The sequence below is a fragment of the Alosa pseudoharengus genome, unplaced genomic scaffold (genome assembly GCF_046254945.1).
Source record: "Alosa pseudoharengus isolate Yale_2024_CS ecotype anadromous, Long Island Sound unplaced genomic scaffold, YU_APseudo_1.1 YU_APseudo_1.1_scf_16, whole genome shotgun sequence".
Taxonomy (NCBI): Eukaryota; Metazoa; Chordata; class Actinopteri; order Clupeiformes; family Clupeidae; genus Alosa; species Alosa pseudoharengus.
The window spans coordinates 39,940-55,341 of record NW_027468630.1 but is presented as its reverse complement, the minus strand read 5'-3'; the positions used below and the strand labels follow the sequence as shown (position 1 = coordinate 55,341).

The 15,402-nt window shown below is 42.3% G+C and overlaps 72 non-coding genes across 72 annotated transcripts; all 72 read left to right on the top strand.

The window, feature by feature from the left end:
* The first annotated feature begins 2,294 nt into the window (after positions 1-2,294).
* Positions 2,295-2,367, top strand: trnav-uac (transfer RNA valine (anticodon UAC)). Its single transcript has one exon. It is a non-coding gene; the product is annotated as a tRNA-Val (tRNA).
* A 110-nt stretch (positions 2,368-2,477) lies between these two features.
* On the top strand, positions 2,478-2,550 carry trnav-cac (transfer RNA valine (anticodon CAC)). Its single transcript has one exon. It is a non-coding gene; the product is annotated as a tRNA-Val (tRNA).
* A 110-nt stretch (positions 2,551-2,660) lies between these two features.
* Positions 2,661-2,733, top strand: trnav-cac (transfer RNA valine (anticodon CAC)). The gene has a single exon. It is a non-coding gene; the product is annotated as a tRNA-Val (tRNA).
* Positions 2,734-2,843: 110 nt separating this feature from the next.
* On the top strand, positions 2,844-2,916 carry trnav-aac (transfer RNA valine (anticodon AAC)). Its single transcript has one exon. It is a non-coding gene; the product is annotated as a tRNA-Val (tRNA).
* Positions 2,917-3,025: 109 nt separating this feature from the next.
* Positions 3,026-3,098, top strand: trnav-cac (transfer RNA valine (anticodon CAC)). The gene has a single exon. It is a non-coding gene; the product is annotated as a tRNA-Val (tRNA).
* A 110-nt stretch (positions 3,099-3,208) lies between these two features.
* On the top strand, positions 3,209-3,281 carry trnav-aac (transfer RNA valine (anticodon AAC)). Its single transcript has one exon. It is a non-coding gene; the product is annotated as a tRNA-Val (tRNA).
* A 109-nt stretch (positions 3,282-3,390) lies between these two features.
* On the top strand, positions 3,391-3,463 carry trnav-cac (transfer RNA valine (anticodon CAC)). The gene has a single exon. It is a non-coding gene; the product is annotated as a tRNA-Val (tRNA).
* Positions 3,464-3,573: 110 nt separating this feature from the next.
* Positions 3,574-3,646, top strand: trnav-uac (transfer RNA valine (anticodon UAC)). The gene has a single exon. It is a non-coding gene; the product is annotated as a tRNA-Val (tRNA).
* Positions 3,647-3,756: 110 nt separating this feature from the next.
* trnav-cac (transfer RNA valine (anticodon CAC)) lies at positions 3,757-3,829 on the top strand. The gene has a single exon. It is a non-coding gene; the product is annotated as a tRNA-Val (tRNA).
* Positions 3,830-3,939: 110 nt separating this feature from the next.
* On the top strand, positions 3,940-4,012 carry trnav-aac (transfer RNA valine (anticodon AAC)). Its single transcript has one exon. It is a non-coding gene; the product is annotated as a tRNA-Val (tRNA).
* A 110-nt stretch (positions 4,013-4,122) lies between these two features.
* Positions 4,123-4,195, top strand: trnav-uac (transfer RNA valine (anticodon UAC)). The gene has a single exon. It is a non-coding gene; the product is annotated as a tRNA-Val (tRNA).
* Positions 4,196-4,305: 110 nt separating this feature from the next.
* On the top strand, positions 4,306-4,378 carry trnav-cac (transfer RNA valine (anticodon CAC)). Its single transcript has one exon. It is a non-coding gene; the product is annotated as a tRNA-Val (tRNA).
* Positions 4,379-4,488: 110 nt separating this feature from the next.
* Positions 4,489-4,561, top strand: trnav-aac (transfer RNA valine (anticodon AAC)). The gene has a single exon. It is a non-coding gene; the product is annotated as a tRNA-Val (tRNA).
* A 110-nt stretch (positions 4,562-4,671) lies between these two features.
* Positions 4,672-4,744, top strand: trnav-cac (transfer RNA valine (anticodon CAC)). Its single transcript has one exon. It is a non-coding gene; the product is annotated as a tRNA-Val (tRNA).
* A 103-nt stretch (positions 4,745-4,847) lies between these two features.
* trnav-aac (transfer RNA valine (anticodon AAC)) lies at positions 4,848-4,920 on the top strand. The gene has a single exon. It is a non-coding gene; the product is annotated as a tRNA-Val (tRNA).
* Positions 4,921-5,029: 109 nt separating this feature from the next.
* On the top strand, positions 5,030-5,102 carry trnav-cac (transfer RNA valine (anticodon CAC)). The gene has a single exon. It is a non-coding gene; the product is annotated as a tRNA-Val (tRNA).
* A 110-nt stretch (positions 5,103-5,212) lies between these two features.
* Positions 5,213-5,285, top strand: trnav-aac (transfer RNA valine (anticodon AAC)). The gene has a single exon. It is a non-coding gene; the product is annotated as a tRNA-Val (tRNA).
* A 109-nt stretch (positions 5,286-5,394) lies between these two features.
* On the top strand, positions 5,395-5,467 carry trnav-cac (transfer RNA valine (anticodon CAC)). The gene has a single exon. It is a non-coding gene; the product is annotated as a tRNA-Val (tRNA).
* Positions 5,468-5,577: 110 nt separating this feature from the next.
* On the top strand, positions 5,578-5,650 carry trnav-uac (transfer RNA valine (anticodon UAC)). The gene has a single exon. It is a non-coding gene; the product is annotated as a tRNA-Val (tRNA).
* Positions 5,651-5,760: 110 nt separating this feature from the next.
* Positions 5,761-5,833, top strand: trnav-cac (transfer RNA valine (anticodon CAC)). The gene has a single exon. It is a non-coding gene; the product is annotated as a tRNA-Val (tRNA).
* Positions 5,834-5,943: 110 nt separating this feature from the next.
* Positions 5,944-6,016, top strand: trnav-aac (transfer RNA valine (anticodon AAC)). The gene has a single exon. It is a non-coding gene; the product is annotated as a tRNA-Val (tRNA).
* Positions 6,017-6,126: 110 nt separating this feature from the next.
* Positions 6,127-6,199, top strand: trnav-cac (transfer RNA valine (anticodon CAC)). Its single transcript has one exon. It is a non-coding gene; the product is annotated as a tRNA-Val (tRNA).
* A 110-nt stretch (positions 6,200-6,309) lies between these two features.
* On the top strand, positions 6,310-6,382 carry trnav-aac (transfer RNA valine (anticodon AAC)). The gene has a single exon. It is a non-coding gene; the product is annotated as a tRNA-Val (tRNA).
* Positions 6,383-6,492: 110 nt separating this feature from the next.
* Positions 6,493-6,565, top strand: trnav-cac (transfer RNA valine (anticodon CAC)). Its single transcript has one exon. It is a non-coding gene; the product is annotated as a tRNA-Val (tRNA).
* Positions 6,566-6,675: 110 nt separating this feature from the next.
* Positions 6,676-6,748, top strand: trnav-aac (transfer RNA valine (anticodon AAC)). The gene has a single exon. It is a non-coding gene; the product is annotated as a tRNA-Val (tRNA).
* A 109-nt stretch (positions 6,749-6,857) lies between these two features.
* Positions 6,858-6,930, top strand: trnav-cac (transfer RNA valine (anticodon CAC)). Its single transcript has one exon. It is a non-coding gene; the product is annotated as a tRNA-Val (tRNA).
* A 110-nt stretch (positions 6,931-7,040) lies between these two features.
* Positions 7,041-7,113, top strand: trnav-aac (transfer RNA valine (anticodon AAC)). Its single transcript has one exon. It is a non-coding gene; the product is annotated as a tRNA-Val (tRNA).
* A 109-nt stretch (positions 7,114-7,222) lies between these two features.
* Positions 7,223-7,295, top strand: trnav-cac (transfer RNA valine (anticodon CAC)). Its single transcript has one exon. It is a non-coding gene; the product is annotated as a tRNA-Val (tRNA).
* Positions 7,296-7,405: 110 nt separating this feature from the next.
* On the top strand, positions 7,406-7,478 carry trnav-uac (transfer RNA valine (anticodon UAC)). Its single transcript has one exon. It is a non-coding gene; the product is annotated as a tRNA-Val (tRNA).
* Positions 7,479-7,588: 110 nt separating this feature from the next.
* trnav-cac (transfer RNA valine (anticodon CAC)) lies at positions 7,589-7,661 on the top strand. Its single transcript has one exon. It is a non-coding gene; the product is annotated as a tRNA-Val (tRNA).
* A 110-nt stretch (positions 7,662-7,771) lies between these two features.
* trnav-aac (transfer RNA valine (anticodon AAC)) lies at positions 7,772-7,844 on the top strand. Its single transcript has one exon. It is a non-coding gene; the product is annotated as a tRNA-Val (tRNA).
* A 110-nt stretch (positions 7,845-7,954) lies between these two features.
* trnav-cac (transfer RNA valine (anticodon CAC)) lies at positions 7,955-8,027 on the top strand. Its single transcript has one exon. It is a non-coding gene; the product is annotated as a tRNA-Val (tRNA).
* Positions 8,028-8,137: 110 nt separating this feature from the next.
* trnav-aac (transfer RNA valine (anticodon AAC)) lies at positions 8,138-8,210 on the top strand. Its single transcript has one exon. It is a non-coding gene; the product is annotated as a tRNA-Val (tRNA).
* Positions 8,211-8,320: 110 nt separating this feature from the next.
* Positions 8,321-8,393, top strand: trnav-cac (transfer RNA valine (anticodon CAC)). The gene has a single exon. It is a non-coding gene; the product is annotated as a tRNA-Val (tRNA).
* Positions 8,394-8,503: 110 nt separating this feature from the next.
* On the top strand, positions 8,504-8,576 carry trnav-aac (transfer RNA valine (anticodon AAC)). Its single transcript has one exon. It is a non-coding gene; the product is annotated as a tRNA-Val (tRNA).
* A 109-nt stretch (positions 8,577-8,685) lies between these two features.
* trnav-cac (transfer RNA valine (anticodon CAC)) lies at positions 8,686-8,758 on the top strand. Its single transcript has one exon. It is a non-coding gene; the product is annotated as a tRNA-Val (tRNA).
* Positions 8,759-8,868: 110 nt separating this feature from the next.
* trnav-aac (transfer RNA valine (anticodon AAC)) lies at positions 8,869-8,941 on the top strand. The gene has a single exon. It is a non-coding gene; the product is annotated as a tRNA-Val (tRNA).
* A 109-nt stretch (positions 8,942-9,050) lies between these two features.
* On the top strand, positions 9,051-9,123 carry trnav-cac (transfer RNA valine (anticodon CAC)). Its single transcript has one exon. It is a non-coding gene; the product is annotated as a tRNA-Val (tRNA).
* A 110-nt stretch (positions 9,124-9,233) lies between these two features.
* trnav-cac (transfer RNA valine (anticodon CAC)) lies at positions 9,234-9,306 on the top strand. Its single transcript has one exon. It is a non-coding gene; the product is annotated as a tRNA-Val (tRNA).
* Positions 9,307-9,416: 110 nt separating this feature from the next.
* trnav-cac (transfer RNA valine (anticodon CAC)) lies at positions 9,417-9,489 on the top strand. Its single transcript has one exon. It is a non-coding gene; the product is annotated as a tRNA-Val (tRNA).
* Positions 9,490-9,599: 110 nt separating this feature from the next.
* Positions 9,600-9,672, top strand: trnav-aac (transfer RNA valine (anticodon AAC)). Its single transcript has one exon. It is a non-coding gene; the product is annotated as a tRNA-Val (tRNA).
* Positions 9,673-9,781: 109 nt separating this feature from the next.
* Positions 9,782-9,854, top strand: trnav-cac (transfer RNA valine (anticodon CAC)). The gene has a single exon. It is a non-coding gene; the product is annotated as a tRNA-Val (tRNA).
* A 110-nt stretch (positions 9,855-9,964) lies between these two features.
* On the top strand, positions 9,965-10,037 carry trnav-aac (transfer RNA valine (anticodon AAC)). The gene has a single exon. It is a non-coding gene; the product is annotated as a tRNA-Val (tRNA).
* Positions 10,038-10,146: 109 nt separating this feature from the next.
* trnav-cac (transfer RNA valine (anticodon CAC)) lies at positions 10,147-10,219 on the top strand. The gene has a single exon. It is a non-coding gene; the product is annotated as a tRNA-Val (tRNA).
* A 110-nt stretch (positions 10,220-10,329) lies between these two features.
* Positions 10,330-10,402, top strand: trnav-uac (transfer RNA valine (anticodon UAC)). The gene has a single exon. It is a non-coding gene; the product is annotated as a tRNA-Val (tRNA).
* Positions 10,403-10,512: 110 nt separating this feature from the next.
* trnav-cac (transfer RNA valine (anticodon CAC)) lies at positions 10,513-10,585 on the top strand. The gene has a single exon. It is a non-coding gene; the product is annotated as a tRNA-Val (tRNA).
* Positions 10,586-10,695: 110 nt separating this feature from the next.
* Positions 10,696-10,768, top strand: trnav-aac (transfer RNA valine (anticodon AAC)). Its single transcript has one exon. It is a non-coding gene; the product is annotated as a tRNA-Val (tRNA).
* A 109-nt stretch (positions 10,769-10,877) lies between these two features.
* trnav-cac (transfer RNA valine (anticodon CAC)) lies at positions 10,878-10,950 on the top strand. The gene has a single exon. It is a non-coding gene; the product is annotated as a tRNA-Val (tRNA).
* Positions 10,951-11,060: 110 nt separating this feature from the next.
* Positions 11,061-11,133, top strand: trnav-aac (transfer RNA valine (anticodon AAC)). Its single transcript has one exon. It is a non-coding gene; the product is annotated as a tRNA-Val (tRNA).
* A 109-nt stretch (positions 11,134-11,242) lies between these two features.
* trnav-cac (transfer RNA valine (anticodon CAC)) lies at positions 11,243-11,315 on the top strand. The gene has a single exon. It is a non-coding gene; the product is annotated as a tRNA-Val (tRNA).
* Positions 11,316-11,425: 110 nt separating this feature from the next.
* Positions 11,426-11,498, top strand: trnav-uac (transfer RNA valine (anticodon UAC)). Its single transcript has one exon. It is a non-coding gene; the product is annotated as a tRNA-Val (tRNA).
* Positions 11,499-11,608: 110 nt separating this feature from the next.
* On the top strand, positions 11,609-11,681 carry trnav-cac (transfer RNA valine (anticodon CAC)). The gene has a single exon. It is a non-coding gene; the product is annotated as a tRNA-Val (tRNA).
* Positions 11,682-11,791: 110 nt separating this feature from the next.
* Positions 11,792-11,864, top strand: trnav-aac (transfer RNA valine (anticodon AAC)). The gene has a single exon. It is a non-coding gene; the product is annotated as a tRNA-Val (tRNA).
* A 109-nt stretch (positions 11,865-11,973) lies between these two features.
* Positions 11,974-12,046, top strand: trnav-cac (transfer RNA valine (anticodon CAC)). The gene has a single exon. It is a non-coding gene; the product is annotated as a tRNA-Val (tRNA).
* Positions 12,047-12,156: 110 nt separating this feature from the next.
* Positions 12,157-12,229, top strand: trnav-aac (transfer RNA valine (anticodon AAC)). Its single transcript has one exon. It is a non-coding gene; the product is annotated as a tRNA-Val (tRNA).
* A 109-nt stretch (positions 12,230-12,338) lies between these two features.
* On the top strand, positions 12,339-12,411 carry trnav-cac (transfer RNA valine (anticodon CAC)). The gene has a single exon. It is a non-coding gene; the product is annotated as a tRNA-Val (tRNA).
* A 110-nt stretch (positions 12,412-12,521) lies between these two features.
* Positions 12,522-12,594, top strand: trnav-uac (transfer RNA valine (anticodon UAC)). The gene has a single exon. It is a non-coding gene; the product is annotated as a tRNA-Val (tRNA).
* Positions 12,595-12,704: 110 nt separating this feature from the next.
* trnav-cac (transfer RNA valine (anticodon CAC)) lies at positions 12,705-12,777 on the top strand. The gene has a single exon. It is a non-coding gene; the product is annotated as a tRNA-Val (tRNA).
* A 110-nt stretch (positions 12,778-12,887) lies between these two features.
* trnav-aac (transfer RNA valine (anticodon AAC)) lies at positions 12,888-12,960 on the top strand. The gene has a single exon. It is a non-coding gene; the product is annotated as a tRNA-Val (tRNA).
* A 110-nt stretch (positions 12,961-13,070) lies between these two features.
* trnav-cac (transfer RNA valine (anticodon CAC)) lies at positions 13,071-13,143 on the top strand. The gene has a single exon. It is a non-coding gene; the product is annotated as a tRNA-Val (tRNA).
* A 110-nt stretch (positions 13,144-13,253) lies between these two features.
* On the top strand, positions 13,254-13,326 carry trnav-aac (transfer RNA valine (anticodon AAC)). The gene has a single exon. It is a non-coding gene; the product is annotated as a tRNA-Val (tRNA).
* A 103-nt stretch (positions 13,327-13,429) lies between these two features.
* On the top strand, positions 13,430-13,502 carry trnav-cac (transfer RNA valine (anticodon CAC)). The gene has a single exon. It is a non-coding gene; the product is annotated as a tRNA-Val (tRNA).
* Positions 13,503-13,612: 110 nt separating this feature from the next.
* On the top strand, positions 13,613-13,685 carry trnav-aac (transfer RNA valine (anticodon AAC)). The gene has a single exon. It is a non-coding gene; the product is annotated as a tRNA-Val (tRNA).
* Positions 13,686-13,794: 109 nt separating this feature from the next.
* trnav-cac (transfer RNA valine (anticodon CAC)) lies at positions 13,795-13,867 on the top strand. Its single transcript has one exon. It is a non-coding gene; the product is annotated as a tRNA-Val (tRNA).
* Positions 13,868-13,977: 110 nt separating this feature from the next.
* On the top strand, positions 13,978-14,050 carry trnav-aac (transfer RNA valine (anticodon AAC)). The gene has a single exon. It is a non-coding gene; the product is annotated as a tRNA-Val (tRNA).
* A 109-nt stretch (positions 14,051-14,159) lies between these two features.
* On the top strand, positions 14,160-14,232 carry trnav-cac (transfer RNA valine (anticodon CAC)). The gene has a single exon. It is a non-coding gene; the product is annotated as a tRNA-Val (tRNA).
* A 110-nt stretch (positions 14,233-14,342) lies between these two features.
* Positions 14,343-14,415, top strand: trnav-cac (transfer RNA valine (anticodon CAC)). Its single transcript has one exon. It is a non-coding gene; the product is annotated as a tRNA-Val (tRNA).
* A 110-nt stretch (positions 14,416-14,525) lies between these two features.
* On the top strand, positions 14,526-14,598 carry trnav-cac (transfer RNA valine (anticodon CAC)). Its single transcript has one exon. It is a non-coding gene; the product is annotated as a tRNA-Val (tRNA).
* Positions 14,599-14,708: 110 nt separating this feature from the next.
* On the top strand, positions 14,709-14,781 carry trnav-aac (transfer RNA valine (anticodon AAC)). Its single transcript has one exon. It is a non-coding gene; the product is annotated as a tRNA-Val (tRNA).
* A 106-nt stretch (positions 14,782-14,887) lies between these two features.
* trnav-cac (transfer RNA valine (anticodon CAC)) lies at positions 14,888-14,960 on the top strand. Its single transcript has one exon. It is a non-coding gene; the product is annotated as a tRNA-Val (tRNA).
* A 110-nt stretch (positions 14,961-15,070) lies between these two features.
* On the top strand, positions 15,071-15,143 carry trnav-aac (transfer RNA valine (anticodon AAC)). Its single transcript has one exon. It is a non-coding gene; the product is annotated as a tRNA-Val (tRNA).
* Positions 15,144-15,252: 109 nt separating this feature from the next.
* Positions 15,253-15,325, top strand: trnav-cac (transfer RNA valine (anticodon CAC)). The gene has a single exon. It is a non-coding gene; the product is annotated as a tRNA-Val (tRNA).
* The last annotated feature ends 77 nt before the right edge of the window (positions 15,326-15,402 follow it).

Sequence of the window (15,402 nt, the reverse complement as noted above, 5' to 3'; positions counted from 1 at the left end):
GGTCGACTGCTGTCAGACGATACACCGCCACTGCTGAACCCGCCACTGCTGACAGACGATACACCGCCACTGCTGCTGGGCTGTGGGTCAGCTACTGCTGGACGATACACTGTCGATGCTGCTGGGCCCTGGGTCGACTGCTGTCAGACGATACACCGCCACTGCTGCTGGGCTGTGGGTCAGCTACTGCTGGACGATACACTGTCGATGCTGCTGGGCCCTGGGTCGACTGCTGTCAGACGATACACCGCCACTGCTGCTGGGCTGTGGGTCCACTGCTGCTGTACGATACGTTGCCGATGCTGCTGGGCCCTGGGTCAGCTACTGCTGGACGATACGTTGCCGATGCTGCTGGGCCCTGGGTCAGCTACTGTTGGACGATACGTTGCCGATGCTGCTGGGCCCTGGGTCAGCTGCTGTCAGACGATACCCCGCCACTGCTAAACCCGCCACTGCTGTCAGACGATACACCACCACTGCTGAACCCGCCACTGCTGAACCGGCCGCTGCTGTCAGACGATATGCCGCCACTGCTGAACCCACCGCTGCTGAACCGGCCGCTGCTGTCAGACGATACACCGCCACTGCTGCTGGGCTGTGGGTCAGCTGCTGCTGTACGATACGTTGCCGATGCTGCTGGGTTCTGGGTCGACCCTGCTGAGCCCGTCTGCAGTGCCTGGTCAAGGTGCCACCACAGTCCTCTCTGTCTCCCTCCGTGTTCTGACGGGCCTGTGCAAATAATTAAATGTCACCATTTATGTACAGTCCTTAAACTGAATATGACCACAGCGTTGTGCTAAAACATTTGACCTACCATTGGGAGAGTATCCTTTGATTTAGCTCACACAGCTGTATCGACCCATCAGCCTGCGCACATCACGCTTTGGGGTCGCCTCCTTTCAGTGCCACTGTGTCCCTTGCCTCCATGCACACCCTGTCCACCCTCTTGATCTTCTAGGTAGTGGTCCCCTTCTGGCGGTACTCAAGGGCCAGTTCTGCTGCAGCGGAGAGCCACAGGGTCAGTTGGGAGGACGAGGACTCAAACCTAAAGGGGGACACAGACGCAACTTTCTATGAGGAAAAGACAAACAATTTAAATCACACCATATGGAATCCATTTTGAAGACACACACAGATCCCTGGAGTTGTAATAATAGGCTATCACTATTAGTTTGATAGTGGTGTAGTCATTAACACACATAAAAAAACCAGGTGTTCTGTTTACATATCTAAAGCATACTTAGACTTAGAATTTCGATTTCACAATGTAGTAAAAACATCTAGAGGGTCTAAACATGCGAGCCAGATTATCGGATGAGGGCTTAAATACATTTACAGAGACCCCCAGCCCTCGTAAAAGTAGTAAACAAAGATAGTCCATTCATTCATCACTGTTTTTAGCATGGAATTCCCGGTTGACATGTTTACACTTCAAAAGCATGTTTACACCTCAAATTCCAACTCCAAACTGTTGTAACACCATCTCTATGGTCTTAAGAAGTGAGCTAGGGTGTCTGATCACGTTTTTAAAGTATTTCCAGTGATCGTCAGGTCTTTACAGTGGCGATTGGTAGCTCATTCATTTTCAATGCTTTTAGCTGCTAGCATGCTAATCGTGGTTGATATTCTAACGCATCTAAAGCATATTTGCACTTTACATTTCGAGTCCACACAGTAGCAGTACATTCTCCAAGGTCTCAACATGTAAAACCAATAGTCTGATCGCATTTTAAACGCATTTCAGAGAGATCGAACCTAGCTACTTGAATGTAAACAAGCGGTGCTAGCCTAGCCAATTGGTGGCATAGAATTAGTGTCAGTACGGCGCTAACAAGATATTATCACGTAAAATCATGAATATCAGACAAAGTATCCAAAAATATACAGAGTTTCATTCATTGGATAGCACGTAATTAGACCAAACTTACCTGAGAGTAAAAAGTCAGTCCGATATCTGTCATCGGTAACGCCGACCACAACAAACGATTCAAAGATGGCTGCCAATATTTTTTAAAAAGCAGCTCAACAGCGCAACAGCGCCAAAATGCGTAGTGGACAAAAGCATATTGCATCCGTAGTGTTAAGAACTACCATAGAGAATGAATGGGAAAAGTTAAGAAAGTTAAGCTTAACTATCCACGGCTCCCGCGCGAAAGGTCCCCAGTTCGAAACTGGGTGGAAACAATTTCTTATTTGGAAGGATCTTGCATTGATCTGAATTACTGCATCTCAAAATGTCTTCTACTAGAATTTGACTTGCCAAAAGTCATGGAGGTGACTTCTTCCTTCAGGATGTTTCCATAGTGTAGTGGTTATCACGTTCGCTTTACACGCGAAAGGTCCCCAGTTCGAAACTGGGTGGAAACAGATTCTTATTTGGAGGGATCTTGCAATGATCTGAAGTACTGCATCTCAAAAAGTCTTTTACTAGAATTTGACTTGCCAAATGTCACAGAGGTGACTTCTTCCTTCAAGTTGTTTCCATAGTGTAGTGGTTATCACGTTCGCCTCACACGCGAAAGGTCCCCAGTTCGAAACTGGGTGGAAACAGATTCTTATTTGGAGGGATCTTGCAATGATCTGAAGTACTGCATCTCAAAAAGTCTTTTACTAGAATTTGACTTGCCAAATGTCACAGAGGTGACTTCTTCCTTCAAGTTGTTTCCATAGTGTAGTGGTTATCACGTCCGCCTCACACGCGAAAGGTCCCCAGTTCGAAACTGGGTGGAAACAAATTCTTATTCGGAAGGATCTTGCATTGATCTGAATTACTGCATCTCAAAATGTCTTCTACTAGAATTTGACTTGCCAAAAGTCACGGAGGTGACTTCTTCCTTCAGGATGTTTCCATAGTGTAGTGGTTATCACGTTCGCCTAACACGCGAAAGGTCCCCAGTTAGAAACTGGGTGGAAACAGATTCTTATTTGGAAGGATCTTGCATTTAGCTTAATATTTCTATCTTATGATGTCTTCAACTAGAGTTTGACTTGTCAAAAGTAATCGAGGTGACCTTTTTTTCAGGATGTTTCCATAGTGTAGAGGTTATCACGTTCGCCTCACACGCGAAAGGTCCCCAGTTCGAAACTGGGTGGAAACTATTTCTTATTTGAAAGGATCTTGCATTGATCTGAATTACTGCATCTCAAAATGTCTTCTACTAGAATTTGACTTGCCAAAAGTCATGGAGGTGACTTCTTCCTTCAGGATGTTTCCATAGTGTAGTGGTTATCACGTTCGCCTAACACGCGAAAGGTCCCCAGTTCGAAACTGGGTGGAAACAGATTCTTATTTGGAAGGATCTTGCATTTAGCTTAATATTTCTATCATATGATGTCTTCAACTAGAGTTTGACTTGTCAAAAGTAATCGAGGTGACCTTTTTTTCAGGATGTTTCCATAGTGTAGTGGTTATCACGTTCGCCTCACACGCGAAAGGTCCCCAGTTCGAAACTGGGTGGAAACAATTTCTTATTTGGAAGGATCTTGCATTGATCTGAATTACTGCATCTCAAAATGTCTTCTACTAGAATTTGACTTGCCAAAAGTCATGGAGGTGACTTCTTCCTTCAGGATGTTTCCATAATGTAGTGGTTATCACGTTCGCTTTACACGCGAAAGGTCCCCAGTTCGAAACTGGGTGGAAACAGATTCTTATTTGGAGGGATCTTGCAATGATCTGAAGTACTGCATCTCAAAAAGTCTTTTACTAGAATTTGACTTGCCAAATGTCACAGAGGTGACTTCTTCCTTCAAGTTGTTTCCATAGTGTAGTGGTTATCACGTTCGCCTCACACGCGAAAGGTCCCCAGTTCGAAACTGGGTGGAAACAAATTCTTATTCGGAAGGATCTTGCATTGATCTGAATTACTGCATCTCAAAATGTCTTCTACTAGAATTTGACTTGCCAAAAGTCATGGAGGTGACTTCTTCCTTCAGGATGTTTCCATAGTGTAGTGGTTATCACGTTCGCCTAACACGCGAAAGGTCCCCAGTTCGAAACTGGGTGGAAACAGATTCTTATTTGGAAGGATCTTGCATTTAGCTTAATATTTCTATCTTATGATGTCTTCAACTAGAATTTGACTTGCCAAAAGTCATGGAGGTGACTTCTTCCTTCAGGATGTTTCCATAGTGTAGTGGTTATCACGTTCGCTTTACACGCGAAAGGTCCCCAGTTCGAAACTGGGTGGAAACAGATTCTTATTTGGAGGGATCTTGCAATGATCTGAAGTACTGCATCTCAAAAAGTCTTTTACTAGAATTTGACTTGCCAAATGTCACAGAGGTGACTTCTTCCTTCAAGTTGTTTCCATAGTGTAGTGGTTATCACGTTCGCCTCACACGCGAAAGGTCCCCAGTTCGAAACTGGGTGGAAACAAATTCTTATTCGGAAGGATCTTGCATTGATCTGAATTACTGCATCTCAAAATGTCTTCTACTAGAATTTGACTTGCCAAAAGTCACGGAGGTGACTTCTTCCTTCAGGATGTTTCCATAGTGTAGTGGTTATCACGTTCGCCTAACACGCGAAAGGTCCCCAGTTCGAAACTGGGTGGAAACAATTTCTTATTTGGAAGGATCTTGCATTGATCTGAATTACTGCATCTCAAAATGTCTTCTACTAGAATTTGACTTGCCAAATGTCACAGAGGTGACTTCTTCCTTCAGGGTGTTTCCATAGTGTAGTGGTTATCACGTTCGCCTCACACGCGAAAGGTCCCCAGTTCGAAACTGGGTGGAAACAATTTCTTATTTGAAAGGATCGATCTGAATTACAGCATCTCAAAATGTCTTCTACTAGAATTTGACTTGCCAAAAGTCATGGAGGTGACTTCTTCCTTCAGGATGTTTCCATAGTGTAGTGGTTATCACGTTCGCCTAACACGCGAAAGGTCCCCAGTTCGAAACTGGGTGGAAACAGATTCTTATTTGGAAGGATCTTGCATTTAGCTTAATATTTCTATCTTATGATGTCTTCAACTAGAGTTTGACTTGTCAAAAGTAATCGTGGTGAACTTTTTTTCAGGATGTTTCCATAGTGTAGTGGTTATCACGTTCGCCTCACACGCGAAAGGTCCCCAGTTCGAAACTGGGTGGAAACAATTTCTTATTTGAAAGGATCTTGCATTGATCTGAATTACTGCATCTCAAAATGTCTTCTACTAGAATTTGACTTGCCAAAAGTCATGGAGGTGACTTCTTCCTTCAGGATGTTTCCATAGTGTAGTGGTTATCACGTTCGCCTAACACGCGAAAGGTCCCCAGTTCGAAACTGGGTGGAAACAGATTCTTATTTGGAAGGATCTTGCATTTAGCTTAATATTTCTATCTTATGATGTCTTCAACTAGAGTTTGACTTGTCAAAAGTAATCGAGGTGACCTTTTTTTCAGGATGTTTCCATAGTGTAGTGGTTATCACGTTCGCCTCACACGCGAAAGGTCCCCAGTTCGAAACTGGGTGGAAACAATTTCTTATTTGGAAGGATCTTGCATTGATCTGAATTACTGCATCTCAAAATGTCTTCTACTAGAATTTGACTTGCCAAAAGTCATGGAGGTGACTTCTTCCTTCAGGATGTTTCCATAGTGTAGTGGTTATCACGTTCGCTTTACACGCGAAAGGTCCCCAGTTCGAAACTGGGTGGAAACAGATTCTTATTTGGAGGGATCTTGCAATGATCTGAAGTACTGCATCTCAAAAAGTCTTTTACTAGAATTTGACTTGCCAAATGTCACAGAGGTGACTTCTTCCTTCAAGTTGTTTCCATAGTGTAGTGGTTATCACGTTCGCCTCACACGCGAAAGGTCCCCAGTTCGAAACTGGGTGGAAACAAATTCTTATTCGGAAGGATCTTGCATTGATCTGAATTACTGCATCTCAAAATGTCTTCTACTAGAATTTGACTTGCCAAAAGTCACGGAGGTGACTTCTTCCTTCAGGATGTTTCCATAGTGTAGTGGTTATCACGTTCGCCTAACACGCGAAAGGTCCCCAGTTCGAAACTGGGTGGAAACAATTTCTTATTTGGAAGGATCTTGCATTGATCTGAATTACTGCATCTCAAAATGTCTTCTACTAGAATTTGACTTGCCAAATGTCACAGAGGTGACTTCTTCCTTCAGGGTGTTTCCATAGTGTAGTGGTTATCACGTTCGCCTCACACGCGAAAGGTCCCCAGTTCGAAACTGGGTGGAAACAATTTCTTATTTGAAAGGATCTTGCATTGATCTGAATTACAGCATCTCAAAATGTCTTCTACTAGAATTTGACTTGCCAAAAGTCATGGAGGTGACTTCTTCCTTCAGGATGTTTCCATAGTGTAGTGGTTATCACGTTCGCCTAACACGCGAAAGGTCCCCAGTTCGAAACTGGGTGGAAACAATTTCTTATTTGGAAGGATCTTGCATTGATCTGAATTACTGCATCTCAAAATGTCTTCTACTAGAATTTGACTTGCCAAATGTCACAGAGGTGACTTCTTCCTTCAGGGTGTTTCCATAGTGTAGTGGTTATCACGTTCGCCTCACACGCGAAAGGTCCCCAGTTCGAAACTGGGTGGAAACAATTTCTTATTTGAAAGGATCTTGCATTGATCTGAATTACAGCATCTCAAAATGTCTTCTACTAGAATTTGACTTGCCAAAAGTCATGGAGGTGACTTCTTCCTTCAGGATGTTTCCATAGTGTAGTGGTTATCACGTTCGCCTAACACGCGAAAGGTCCCCAGTTCGAAACTGGGTGGAAACAGATTCTTATTTGGAAGGATCTTGCATTTAGCTTAATATTTCTATCTTATGATGTCTTCAACTAGAGTTTGACTTGTCAAAAGTAATCGTGGTGAACTTTTTTTCAGGATGTTTCCATAGTGTAGTGGTTATCACGTTCGCCTCACACGCGAAAGGTCCCCAGTTCGAAACTGGGTGGAAACAATTTCTTATTTGAAAGGATCTTGCATTGATCTGAATTACTGCATCTCAAAATGTCTTCTACTAGAATTTGACTTGCCAAAAGTCATGGAGGTGACTTCTTCCTTCAGGATGTTTCCATAGTGTAGTGGTTATCACGTTCGCCTAACACGCGAAAGGTCCCCAGTTCGAAACTGGGTGGAAACAGATTCTTATTTGGAAGGATCTTGCATTTAGCTTAATATTTCTATCTTATGATGTCTTCAACTAGAGTTTGACTTGTCAAAAGTAATCGAGGTGACCTTTTTTTCAGGATGTTTCCATAGTGTAGTGGTTATCACGTTCGCCTCACACGCGAAAGGTCCCCAGTTCGAAACTGGGTGGAAACAATTTCTTATTTGGAAGGATCTTGCATTGATCTGAATTACTGCATCTCAAAATGTCTTCTACTAGAATTTGACTTGCCAAAAGTCATGGAGGTGACTTCTTCCTTCAGGATGTTTCCATAGTGTAGTGGTTATCACGTTCGCTTTACACGCGAAAGGTCCCCAGTTCGAAACTGGGTGGAAACAGATTCTTATTTGGAGGGATCTTGCAATGATCTGAAGTACTGCATCTCAAAAAGTCTTTTACTAGAATTTGACTTGCCAAATGTCACAGAGGTGACTTCTTCCTTCAAGTTGTTTCCATAGTGTAGTGGTTATCACGTTCGCCTCACACGCGAAAGGTCCCCAGTTCGAAACTGGGTGGAAACAAATTCTTATTCGGAAGGATCTTGCATTGATCTGAATTACTGCATCTCAAAATGTCTTCTACTAGAATTTGACTTGCCAAAAGTCACGGAGGTGACTTCTTCCTTCAGGATGTTTCCATAGTGTAGTGGTTATCACGTTCGCCTAACACGCGAAAGGTCCCCAGTTCGAAACTGGGTGGAAACAATTTCTTATTTGGAAGGATCTTGCATTGATCTGAATTACTGCATCTCAAAATGTCTTCTACTAGAATTTGACTTGCCAAATGTCACAGAGGTGACTTCTTCCTTCAGGGTGTTTCCATAGTGTAGTGGTTATCACGTTCGCCTCACACGCGAAAGGTCCCCAGTTCGAAACTGGGTGGAAACAATTTCTTATTTGAAAGGATCTTGCATTGATCTGAATTACAGCATCTCAAAATGTCTTCTACTAGAATTTGACTTGCCAAAAGTCATGGAGGTGACTTCTTCCTTCAGGATGTTTCCATAGTGTAGTGGTTATCACGTTCGCCTAACACGCGAAAGGTCCCCAGTTCGAAACTGGGTGGAAACAATTTCTTATTTGGAAGGATCTTGCATTGATCTGAATTACTGCATCTCAAAATGTCTTCTACTAGAATTTGACTTGCCAAATGTCACAGAGGTGACTTCTTCCTTCAGGGTGTTTCCATAGTGTAGTGGTTATCACGTTCGCCTCACACGCGAAAGGTCCCCAGTTCGAAACTGGGTGGAAACAATTTCTTATTTGAAAGGATCTTGCATTGATCTGAATTACAGCATCTCAAAATGTCTTCTACTAGAATTTGACTTGCCAAAAGTCATGGAGGTGACTTCTTCCTTCAGGATGTTTCCATAGTGTAGTGGTTATCACGTTCGCCTAACACGCGAAAGGTCCCCAGTTCGAAACTGGGTGGAAACAGATTCTTATTTGGAAGGATCTTGCATTTAGCTTAATATTTCTATCTTATGATGTCTTCAACTAGAGTTTGACTTGTCAAAAGTAATCGTGGTGAACTTTTTTTCAGGATGTTTCCATAGTGTAGTGGTTATCACGTTCGCCTCACACGCGAAAGGTCCCCAGTTCGAAACTGGGTGGAAACAATTTCTTATTTGAAAGGATCTTGCATTGATCTGAATTACTGCATCTCAAAATGTCTTCTACTAGAATTTGACTTGCCAAAAGTCATGGAGGTGACTTCTTCCTTCAGGATGTTTCCATAGTGTAGTGGTTATCACGTTCGCCTAACACGCGAAAGGTCCCCAGTTCGAAACTGGGTGGAAACAGATTCTTATTTGGAAGGATCTTGCATTTAGCTTAATATTTCTATCTTATGATGTCTTCAACTAGAGTTTGACTTGTCAAAAGTAATCGAGGTGACCTTTTTTTCAGGATGTTTCCATAGTGTAGAGGTTATCACGTTCGCCTCACACGCGAAAGGTCCCCAGTTCGAAACTGGGTGGAAACAGATTCTTATTTGGAGGGATCTTGCAATGATCTGAAGTACTGCATCTCAAAAAGTCTTTTACTAGAATTTGACTTGCCAAATGTCACAGAGGTGACTTCTTCCTTCAAGTTGTTTCCATAGTGTAGTGGTTATCACGTTCGCCTCACACGCGAAAGGTCCCCAGTTCGAAACTGGGTGGAAACAGATTCTTATTTGGAGGGATCTTGCAATGATCTGAAGTACTGCATCTCAAAAAGTCTTTTACTAGAATTTGACTTGCCAAATGTCACAGAGGTGACTTCTTCCTTCAAGTTGTTTCCATAGTGTAGTGGTTATCACGTTCGCCTCACACGCGAAAGGTCCCCAGTTCGAAACTGGGTGGAAACAAATTCTTATTCGGAAGGATCTTGCATTGATCTGAATTACTGCATCTCAAAATGTCTTCTACTAGAATTTGACTTGCCAAAAGTCACGGAGGTGACTTCTTCCTTCAGGATGTTTCCATAGTGTAGTGGTTATCACGTTCGCCTAACACGCGAAAGGTCCCCAGTTCGAAACTGGGTGGAAACAGATTCTTATTTGGAAGGATCTTGCATTTAGCTTAATATTTCTATCTTATGATGTCTTCAACTAGAGTTTGACTTGTCAAAAGTAATCGAGGTGACCTTTTTTTCAGGATGTTTCCATAGTGTAGTGGTTATCACGTTCGCCTCACACGCGAAAGGTCCCCAGTTCGAAACTGGGTGGAAACTATTTCTTATTTGAAAGGATCTTGCATTGATCTGAATTACTGCATCTCAAAATGTCTTCTACTAGAATTTGACTTGCCAAAAGTCATGGAGGTGACTTCTTCCTTCAGGATGTTTCCATAGTGTAGTGGTTATCACGTTCGCCTAACACGCGAAAGGTCCCCAGTTCGAAACTGGGTGGAAACAGATTCTTATTTGGAAGGATCTTGCATTTAGCTTAATATTTCTATCTTATGATGTCTTCAACTAGAGTTTGACTTGTCAAAAGTAATCGAGGTGACCTGTTTTTCAGGATGTTTCCATAGTGTAGTGGTTATCACGTTCGCCTCACACGCGAAAGGTCCCCAGTTCGAAACTGGGTGGAAACAATTTCTTATTTGGAAGGATCTTGCATTGATCTGAATTACTGCATCTCAAAATGTCTTCTACTAGAATTTGACTTGCCAAAAGTCATGGAGGTGACTTCTTCCTTCAGGATGTTTCCATAGTGTAGTGGTTATCACGTTCGCTTTACACGCGAAAGGTCCCCAGTTCGAAACTGGGTGGAAACAGATTCTTATTTGGAGGGATCTTGCAATGATCTGAAGTACTGCAACTCAAAAAGTCTTTTACTAGAATTTGACTTGCCAAATGTCACAGAGGTGACTTCTTCCTTCAAGTTGTTTCCATAGTGTAGTGGTTATCACGTTCGCCTCACACGCGAAAGGTCCCCAGTTCGAAACTGGGTGGAAACAAATTCTTATTCGGAAGGATCTTGCATTGATCTGAATTACTGCATCTCAAAATGTCTTCTACTAGAATTTGACTTGCCAAAAGTCACGGAGGTGACTTCTTCCTTCAGGATGTTTCCATAGTGTAGTGGTTATCACGTTCGCCTAACACGCGAAAGGTCCCCAGTTCGAAACTGGGTGGAAACAGATTCTTATTTGGAAGGATCTTGCATTTAGCTTAATATTTCTATCTTATGATGTCTTCAACTAGAGTTTGACTTGTCAAAAGTAATCGAGGTGACCTTTTTTTCAGGATGTTTCCATAGTGTAGAGGTTATCACGTTCGCCTCACACGCGAAAGGTCCCCAGTTCGAAACTGGGTGGAAACTATTTCTTATTTGAAAGGATCTTGCATTGATCTGAATTACTGCATCTCAAAATGTCTTCTACTAGAATTTGACTTGCCAAAAGTCACGGAGGTGACTTCTTCCTTCAGGATGTTTCCATAGTGTAGTGGTTATCACGTTCGCCTAACACGCGAAAGGTCCCCAGTTCGAAACTGGGTGGAAACAGATTCTTATTTGGAAGGATCTTGCATTTAGCTTAATATTTCTATCTTATGATGTCTTCAACTAGAGTTTGACTTGTCAAAAGTAATCGAGGTGACCTTTTTTTCAGGATGTTTCCATAGTGTAGTGGTTATCACGTTCGCCTCACACGCGAAAGGTCCCCAGTTCGAAACTGGGTGGAAACAATTTCTTATTTGGAAGGATCTTGCATTGATCTGAATTACTGCATCTCAAAATGTCTTCTACTAGAATTTGACTTGCCAAAAGTCATGGAGGTGACTTCTTCCTTCAGGATGTTTCCATAGTGTAGTGGTTATCACGTTCGCTTTACACGCGAAAGGTCCCCAGTTCGAAACTGGGTGGAAACAGATTCTTATTTGGAGGGATCTTGCAATGATCTGAAGTACTGCAACTCAAAAAGTCTTTTACTAGAATTTGACTTGCCAAATGTCACAGAGGTGACTTCTTCCTTCAAGTTGTTTCCATAGTGTAGTGGTTATCACGTTCGCCTCACACGCGAAAGGTCCCCAGTTCGAAACTGGGTGGAAACAAATTCTTATTCGGAAGGATCTTGCATTGATCTGAATTACTGCATCTCAAAATGTCTTCTACTAGAATTTGACTTGCCAAAAGTCATGGAGGTGACTTCTTCCTTCAGGATGTTTCCATAGTGTAGTGGTTATCACGTTCGCCTAACACGCGAAAGGTCCTCAGTTCGAAACTGGGTGGAAACAGATTCTTATTTGGAAGGATCTTGCATTTAGCTTAATATTTCTATCTTATGATGTCTTCAACTAGAGTTTGACTTGTCAAAAGTAATCGTGGTGAACTTTTTTTCAGGATGTTTCCATAGTGTAGTGGTTATCACGTTCGCCTCACACGCGAAAGGTCCCCAGTTCGAAACTGGGTGGAAACAATTTCTTATTTGAAAGGATCTTGCATTGATCTGAATTACTGCATCTCAAAATGTCTTCTACTAGAATTTGACTTGCCAAAAGTCATGGAGGTGACTTCTTCCTTCAGGATGTTTCCATAGTGTAGTGGTTATCACGTTCGCCTAACACGCGAAAGGTCCCCAGTTCGAAACTGGGTGGAAACAGATTCTTATTTGGAAGGATCTTGCATTTAGCTTAATATTTCTATCTTATGATGTCTTCAACTAGAGTTTGACTTGTCAAAAGTAATCGAGGTGACCTTTTTTTCAGGATGTTTCCATAGTGTAGTGGTTATCACGTTCGCCTCACACGCGAAAGGTCCCCAGTTCGAAACTGGGTGGAAACAATTTCTTATTTGGAAGGATCTTGCATTGATCTGAATTACTGCATCTCAAAATGTCTTCTACTAGAATTTGACTTGCCAAAAGTCATGGAGGTGACTTCTTCCTTCAGGATGTTTCCATAGTGTAGTGGTTATCACGTTCGCTTTACACGCGAAAGGTCCCCAGTTCGAAACTGGGTGGAAACAGATTCTTATTTGGAGGGATCTTGCAATGATCTGAAGTACTGCATCTCAAAAAGTCTTTTACTAGAATTTGACTTGCCAAATGTCACAGAGGTGACTTCTTCCTTCAAGTTGTTTCCATAGTGTAGTGGTTATCACGTTCGCCTCACACGCGAAAGGTCCCCAGTTCGAAACTGGGTGGAAACAAATTCTTATTCGGAAGGATCTTGCATTGATCTGAATTACTGCATCTCAAAATGTCTTCTACTAGAATTTGACTTGCCAAAAGTCACGGAGGTGACTTCTTCCTTCAGGATGTTTCCATAGTGTAGTGGTTATCACGTTCGCCTAACACGCGAAAGGTCCCCAGTTCGAAACTGGGTGGAAACAATTTCTTATTTGGAAGGATCTTGCATTGATCTGAATTACTGCATCTCAAAATGTCTTCTACTAGAATTTGACTTGCCAAATGTCACAGAGGTGACTTCTTCCTTCAGGGTGTTTCCATAGTGTAGTGGTTATCACGTTCGCCTCACACGCGAAAGGTCCCCAGTTCGAAACTGAGTGGAAACAATTTCTTATTTGAAAGGATCTTGCATTGATCTGAATTACAGCATCTCAAAATGTCTTCTACTAGAATTTGACTTGCCAAAAGTCATGGAGGTGACTTCTTCCTTCAGGATGTTTCCATAGTGTAGTGGTTATCACGTTCGCCTAACACGCGAAAGGTCCCCAGTTCGAAACTGGGTGGAAACAATTTCTTATTTGGAAGGATCGATCTGAATTACTGCATCTCAAAATGTCTTCTACTAGAATTTGACTTGCCAAATGTCACAGAGGTGACTTCTTCCTTCAGGGTGTTTCCATAGTGTAGTGGTTATCACGTTCGCCTCACACGCGAAAGGTCCCCAGTTCGAAACTGGGTGGAAACAATTTCTTATTTGAAAGGATCTTGCATTGATCTGAATTACAGCATCTCAAAATGTCTTCTACTAGAATTTGACTTGCCAAAAGTCATGGAGGTGACTTCTTCCTTCAGGATGTTTCCATAGTGTAGTGGTTATCACGTTCGCCTAACACGCGAAAGGTCCCCAGTTCGAAACTGGGTGGAAACAGATTCTTATTTGGAAGGATCTTGCATTTAGCTTAATATTTCTATCTTATGATGTCTTCAACTAGAGTTTGACTTGTCAAAAGTAATCGTGGTGAACTTTTTTTCAGGATGTTTCCATAGTGTAGTGGTTATCACGTTCGCCTCACACGCGAAAGGTCCCCAGTTCGAAACTGGGTGGAAACAATTTCTTATTTGAAAGGATCTTGCATTGATCTGAATTACTGCATCTCAAAATGTCTTCTACTAGAATTTGACTTGCCAAAAGTCATGGAGGTGACTTCTTCCTTCAGGATGTTTCCATAGTGTAGTGGTTATCACGTTCGCCTAACACGCGAAAGGTCCCCAGTTCGAAACTGGGTGGAAACAGATTCTTATTTGGAAGGATCTTGCATTTAGCTTAATATTTCTATCTTATGATGTCTTCAACTAGAGTTTGACTTGTCAAAAGTAATCGAGGTGACCTTTTTTTCAGGATGTTTCCATAGTGTAGAGGTTATCACGTTCGCCTCACACGCGAAAGGTCCCCAGTTCGAAACTGGGTGGAAACAGATTCTTATTTGGAGGGATCTTGCAATGATCTGAAGTACTGCATCTCAAAAAGTCTTTTACTAGAATTTGACTTGCCAAATGTCACAGAGGTGACTTCTTCCTTCAAGTTGTTTCCATAGTGTAGTGGTTATCACGTTCGCCTCACACGCGAAAGGTCCCCAGTTCGAAACTGGGTGGAAACAGATTCTTATTTGGAGGGATCTTGCAATGATCTGAAGTACTGCATCTCAAAAAGTCTTTTACTAGAATTTGACTTGCCAAATGTCACAGAGGTGACTTCTTCCTTCAAGTTGTTTCCATAGTGTAGTGGTTATCACGTTCGCCTCACACGCGAAAGGTCCCCAGTTCGAAACTGGGTGGAAACAAATTCTTATTCGGAAGGATCTTGCATTGATCTGAATTACTGCATCTCAAAATGTCTTCTACTAGAATTTGACTTGCCAAAAGTCACGGAGGTGACTTCTTCCTTCAGGATGTTTCCATAGTGTAGTGGTTATCACGTTCGCCTAACACGCGAAAGGTCCCCAGTTCGAAACTGGGTGGAAACAGATTCTTATTTGGAAGGATCTTGCATTTAGCTTAATATTTCTATCTTATGTCTTCAACTAGAGTTTGACTTGTCAAAAGTAATCGAGGTGACCTTTTTTTCAGGATGTTTCCATAGTGTAGAGGTTATCACGTTCGCCTCACACGCGAAAGGTCCCCAGTTCGAAACTGGGTGGAAACTATTTCTTATTTGAAAGGATCTTGCATTGATCTGAATTACTGCATCTCAAAATGTCTTCTACTAGAATTTGACTTGCCAAAAGTCATGGAGGTGACTTCTTCCTTCAGGATGTTTCCATAGTGTAGTGGTTATCACGTTCGCCTAACACGCGAAAGGTCCCCAGTTCGAAACTGGGTGGAAACAGATTCTTATTTGGAAGGATCTTGCATTTAGCTTAATATTTCTATCTTATGATGTCTTCAACTAGAGTTTGACTTGTCAAAAGTAATCGAGGTGACCTTTTTTTCAGGATGTTTCCATAGTGTAGTGGTTATCACGTTCGCCTCACACGCGAAAGGTCCCCAGTTCGAAACTGGGTGGAAACAATTTCTTATTTGGAAGGATCTTGCATTGATCTGAATTACTGCATCTCAAAATGTCTTCTACTAGAATTTGACTTGCC